Source organism: Heterocephalus glaber, unplaced genomic scaffold (genome assembly GCF_053883595.1).
Source record: "Heterocephalus glaber isolate CG9 unplaced genomic scaffold, H.glaber_assembly_v1.0 deba00000122, whole genome shotgun sequence".
NCBI lineage: Eukaryota > Metazoa > Chordata > Mammalia > Rodentia > Bathyergidae > Heterocephalus > Heterocephalus glaber.
In genome coordinates this window covers 46,806,171-46,812,706 of record NW_028258138.1, presented here as the reverse complement: position 1 = coordinate 46,812,706, position 6,536 = coordinate 46,806,171, and the positions used below count along the sequence as shown (strand labels likewise).

The window sequence follows — 6,536 nt, the reverse complement described above, 5'->3', positions numbered from 1 at the left end:
ATTTTAAAAAGGAACTTTAAATGCAGGTCTATATCGAATTAGTAATCTGCAATACAAACTGGTGCAACATAGGCAAATGAATACCAACCTCACTCTATGTGATGCAAGCATGCTACTTTCCCACTAATTTAAATTGCTTCTAATCACTATGAGCCAGAATGCATGCCTGAACCTTAAACTGCCCTTTAAAACAATGTGTTGGCCTAGAAATTAAATCTAATAAAGTACAACCATCAAATTGTAGCCACTGTTTAATGTAAATTTAAGATGTCAACTTTAGTTTGATATGCCCAATGCCACCTATTCCTCCCTCCCTGCCCACCCTGCACAGGTAAAAGGAGTGACTCATTTGGCATTTCACAGGGTACTTCCTTGTTCAAATTTGTTGTGTTTTATTTCCAACATTTTCTGGGGGTACTTCAAATTGTAATTTCCAAGAAACCTGCTTCTACTATGGGAAGGCAAGCTGATTTTAACTTTATTAACTTTGTGTAGTTCTTCATGAGTATGCAAAACATGACCTCATAATGTGGGAACATTTATATAAAAACCTTTAAATTAAAAAAAAAGCTTCTTTACTATATGAAACCCCCATTCTTAGGTTCCCTTTATTGTGTGCTACAGAATTTTTCCTCTTTCTTTTCCCTATGGATCATTTATATGGTTCTTGTTTTGGTACAATTCCCCATAATATTCCAGAATGTACTGTTTTGTGAGCAGACAGAATAGATTTTTTTTTTTTTTTTTTTGCTTCTTCACATCCATTGCGGAGTTATAATTGGAGACAGATTTCCACCCACAAAGGCTCCAGATGTTAAAACGATCCCCAACATCGACAGTGAGGGCAACATCTCCCTCCCACCCCTCCCAATAGGGCTGGGATTGTACTGTATTCCTTACTGGTTTACCCATCCCCTCTGTCAAGGGTTGTGGGAAATGGTAGAATTCAGCTATCTAGTTGTAAGAACAGATCACAAGAAGTTTGTTGACTAAGAAAATTAAGCCGTTTCTGGGAAATTCCACAAGTCTGTTTGTTAAAAGAATGCCAGAAAACTTTATAAGAGATGTTGTAAAATTCTCACAGGAGAAAAACAGGTTTCCCTAGTTTTCTTCTTTACCATTTTCTGGGATCAGAGGACCTCGACCCAATGACTGTACGGGTGGTAAGAGAGATAGGACTCACTATGCACATCTGTGATGTTTGTGGTGGGCCAGTGGGCTTGATTTTGGCTAAAGTCATCCTGCTCTCTTGATACTATCTGATAAGAAGAGGGCTGCGGTGTGCTCTTTGATGTACGGGATTAGTGAATGGAAACACGGGACTTGTGAATTCGCCTGTAGCTTTTATGAGTCACTTAAAGTCATTTGTCACCAGAGGTTAAAATTAGAAAGACATTAGCCAGAATAACTAAGCTGCTTTCCTACATGTATAAAAGCCTTGCTTCTTTCCTTTGTGATTGTCCAGTAGTGCCAGAGGAATTAAACTGCTGTTTGTCCCCCAGGCTGTCTCCTTTTCTTTCTTTAAAAGTCGGTGTTTTCCAGGGTCTCAGGTCTCCTTCTCGAGAGACCACCAAAAAAGGGTAACATTTTCCCTTGGTACAGAGGCTCCCTCATAGTCTCCAAGACTGGAGGACCCCTAATTTTGGGACTGCAGCCTAAGTATATTAGATTAAACACCATAAAAAGCTGCAAGACACTCTTTCAAGGGAAGAGGAAACTGGTCGGAGAAACACCTCCAATTTTCATCCCCAACTTGATTTTTAAATCCATGAAGGGTCTTACAGAACATGTCTCTGAGATCATCTTTTGGGTTAATCCATGATGCAACAGCATCACAAAAAAAAATAAAATCTTGGATTACTCCACTGGGATTCACACTGATCATGGTACAAGCCCCACAGAATGCTGAATCCTTTTCCTCTTTGTCTCTTATGTTTCTCAGAGAGGTACACCAAGGTTTTATAAACTGCTGTAGTATGGGGGCCACCTCTTGAGGGCAAACATAACCAAGATGACCAATTGTTATTGCTGTATTCTCTAACAAGGCCTTTGGTGCATTGGGTCTGTTAATGATTTCTACAAGCTGGTGCAACACCATAGGAATATAAGGCTGCATCTCTATACCCATTTGAATGAAAATTTCTCCAATTGCCCACGTGGCATTGTTGCAGACTGAAATGAACTCTGGATTTAGATTGGTTCCCGATATTTGCATAAAATCAGCTATAAAAGGCTTAACATGCTGAAAGCAAGCTTTAGTCAGGTCACCTAATAGTGCAAATGAACTCTGTCAAACTTCTGGCATTTTATCCTGCATGCACTGATACTTTAATGTTAGGATGTTACTTCAGGCTACTAGCTGTTCAATGTTGCCTCCAAGTCTTTCAGCTAGGTCACTGAGTAAATCAAGAGCTATGATCATAAAATCTTTATCTGGAGCCTCAAATTGATCTGGTTGAGCATTGTTTAGCATAGCTTGCGGAAGAGTCTTCTGTACTAGGTTTACACAACACTGATACACAGGTTCACAGTACGGAAGGAAGCCAGACTGCAGGGCTGTGGCAACTGAAGATAGGCACTCAAGTGAAGGGAAGAGATTTTTATCTTCATCCTTTAACATGTTCCATTTCTGGATCAGTGGAGGCATTAGCATCTGAATATATTCTGGTTTTGTTTAATCTGCTAATGTTCCTATAGCATCATAAAGAATGAGCAGGTTCTTATGCTGGTATTTACTAAATGCAAAGCCAGGGTATCAAGTATAGATGCAAGATAAGGAACAAGTTCTGTACAAGCCTCCTCCTCTAGAGTAGCAAAGGCACTGAAGGCAGCTTCTTGTACTCTCTTGTTGTTATCCAGGATACGCTTTAGCAACTCTGTCATTAATGGCTTTAGGTATGTGTCTGGTGGTTGGCTGACTACCCAGTGTGTGTAGCGACTAAGAGTCCAGCATGTTATGGAATGCACAAGATCCTTTTTATCAGAGAGGCACGAATAAGGTGAAGAATGAGCTCAGGCAGGTATGGAATCATACCCCGCATGCAACTTTCAGCAATTGCTTCTAAGACCAAGATGCCCAATTCTTTAACAACCCATTCATGATGAAAAAGTAATTATTTCAAAAGAGGCCAAATATGTGGCAATAGCTCATCACGATAAACATTTGCAAGAACATCTAGGGCAGCAGCAGAACATTTTCTTAGATTTCAGTCAGAAATTGTATCATCATCATCATCAATTTCATCATCATCATCATCTTGCTCTTCTATTCCATCTTCATCATGCTGCTGAGCCACTGTCCTTGATCTATGAAAATGTGGCCTTATATCTTGCTCACTATCAGAAATTGTTTCATCCTCTTCAGCATCACCCTTAAGCAGAATAATATCTATATCTGAGTACTTCATGCCATTCACTAACAAAGGAATCAACTTAGGAAGATGCCTCACAAGCACATCTTTGGATATTGGTTGCTTAGCCAAAGTGAGCCAAAATTCACAAGCTTCCAAAGCCACATTTTCATCTTGATCTTGGGTCCTTTGTAGCATGTACTCAACTATATTATGCATGTGAGGAAGCAGGTGATCCATTTGAATGTCAAGCAACATCACAAGTGCTTGGCATACATTTTTCTGTACCTCTGGCTCTTCATCACCAGCCAATGCAAAGATATTCTCAGTAAAAGCATCAATATGCATCATCAGGGCTTGAGTTCTGCTGATGATAAACTGATTGACACATGCAACAAAATGAGACTTTATTTTGGGACTATTGTGCTTGAAGAATTGTAAAAATTTGAGAATCATGATGTTGAGAGGGCGATCTAAAACATCACTATCTAAAATCTCAGCAGAATCTACACATATTTTCTGAAGGGCACCAAATTCTCCCTCTCAGGTGTTGTAATCTTCAGAATCCAACAGGCTACAGAGTTTTGGTAAGGGGTCAGGCCAGTTTTGCAATTCTCCTTTGGAGGCAATGGTTGTAATCAAAATATCTACAATGGCTCTGATCAAGAGAGAGGAGTCACCCATATTATTTAAACATTCACTTTTAATAAAGTCTGTTACACCATTTGGGAAGTTCTGAAAATGTGCTTTCACATTATTCTTCAAGATGAGACCACTCAGTGATCTTGTGGGTTCATCTTCAAATTTTAATTTTATAAGAACAAAAATCAAGTAGTTGCTAAAATCCAGATACTGATTGAGCTGTTCCAGTGTTTGTTGTACCGTCCTCTCAATGGTGGTATCCGGGGACTGGGACTCCTTCAGCAGCTGCAGGATTTGCTGAAGCCCTTGCTCGTCAAGTTTTCACTCATACTCCATCTTGGTTTGCTGCCTGCAGTGCCCTGAAGGAAGCTTCAGACCTTGAAGGCCAGCGGAACTGCTCCCAGCCGCTCGGCCACCAACGTCTGCTCAGAGGTATAATTTTCTATATCATCGTGGGTTATAGCCAGTAATTTGGCTGGAATATTAAGGACTTGAAAGAATCATGATTGAAAAAATGATGATGGAAATCTTAGAGAAACGTATAAGAAGTGGAACTAATGAGTTGTACAAAAATATGAAGGTATTTGTGTTTCATTTGAATGCTCACCAAAGATTGACATCAACAAGAGAGCTGTATTAGCTCCTTTTCTTTTTATATAATAAAATATCAGAGAAGGAATAGCCATTATGCTCTAGGCCTGAGAGATTTTGGAGAAGTGACTTACCATTAAAGGAAAAAACATTCTAACTTTTACTTTTCCATTTTGTGATGCCACCTACAACTCTCCCTTTGCTTTAATCTAGCCCTCAATCTTGAGTCCTTGACATCCACATCATCTGGCTGGCTCTCCCATGTTGAACTGACACCTAGATTCCATCAAAGGTAGCTGGACCACAAGCAAAATGAAGCCAGGTGTTTGAGCCCATAAAAAGATCACAAAAAATTGTAATGTCAAATACAAAAGAAAGCCCAAATCAAAAGATACTTGATGGTTCACATTTGCTAGAAAGGATATTTACTTTTCAGCAATCAAGTATAAGAATTCTTTTTTATTTTAATTTTAATGTAATACAAGTAGATATTAATAAAGAAAATATAAAAAGCATCCCTCTTACTTCTAGGAAAAAATAAAACAAATTTTCATGATTAAATAATTAGAAAATAACAATAATTAATACACTGTGTATGGCGATCTTCAAAGAATGGCCAAAATGTTATGCAGAGAATAAGACTGACATAGAGCAGAAAATAAAGACTCTGCAGCTCTGCTTATTTTATAGGGCTGACACTCAGGTGTTTCTCTGATGCTCACAACTGTTTTCCTTTGTCTCTGAATGCTTCCTTCCCTGTTTTAAAGGTATGGCCAATTAACCATGTGTAGCTGTGTCCCTCAGTGCTGACATAGCTTTCTTTAGTGATGGTTAGGTAGAACATGTCCCACGTTGGAGGGGATGTGACAGATAATTGGAGTCAATGTTATAAACTCTTCTTACTAAATATGAGCAATATCAGAGATTCTGAAAGTGCCTCTCAGAATAAATTTATCAAGTTCATTGCCAAGTCTAGTCCTGTCTATTCGGTAGTTAGCATCCCAAAACATTAGAACTTTGACAGATCATTACACATCTTACAAATATACATAAAACAAGCCTAAAAGAGCAAAGCAAACTGAGTCTGTATAGCAGACTTGAACTAAGAAACATACTGATCAATTTAATTAAATAAAGCCAATATTTTTGTGAAACAGCCTTTGTTCTGTCAGAAAATTATTGAGCATATAGCTAGAGTCCCATTTTATTGTACCATTTAGGAGAAAGTGCAGCATTTATTAATATCAAAACTAATAATTACAGGTCTATAACAACTTTAGAATTTTTTAGGTAAACAAAACAGAATTGTAGACATCTTAACTACAGTTTGCAAAAGTTAATATCTATTTTACTAAGAACATATATCTATCTATCTATCTATAGATATAGATAGATATATATAGATAGATAGATATATTTTAAGCAAGACTGTCTCTTATTGACCCAGAGGAATATGATTTCTTCCAGTTATATAACTGAGACACAAGATAATGAATTAGCAAAATAATTTAGTTATTTCACAGCACATTAGGTAACAGTCATAACTCACTACATTATATCAGGAAAATCACATTTTCAATAAAATGTAAATTATATGCAATAGTAGATTTGTAACCAGTTAAACAGCATTGTCTTTATAAAGTTATCACACTCAAGTCCTTTGAAAAGAACTTTGGTGCTCACTATATAAATAATGGAAGAACACAATATGTATATTGTTTTTACTTATTTTCAGGATTAATTTTTTGATATGATATGAACAATACATTAAAAGAATTTATGTCTATAAATGAAGGATACACACATTGAAGAAGCTAATGAGGTACAAAAAACTTAATTCATCAGTATTATAGAACTGTATCTACAAAAATCTTTGAATACTACTGAAAATTATTCACATATACTTCCACAATGCTACATTTAATCAAAGAAGATAATATGTTATTATGAGAT

General features: G+C 37.1%; 1 pseudogene; it reads right to left on the bottom strand.

Moving 5' to 3' along the window:
• Positions 1-1,582: 1,582 nt before the first annotated feature.
• Positions 1,583-4,413, bottom strand: LOC101702466 (transportin-1 pseudogene; annotated as a pseudogene).
• Positions 4,414-6,536: the final 2,123 nt, after the last annotated feature.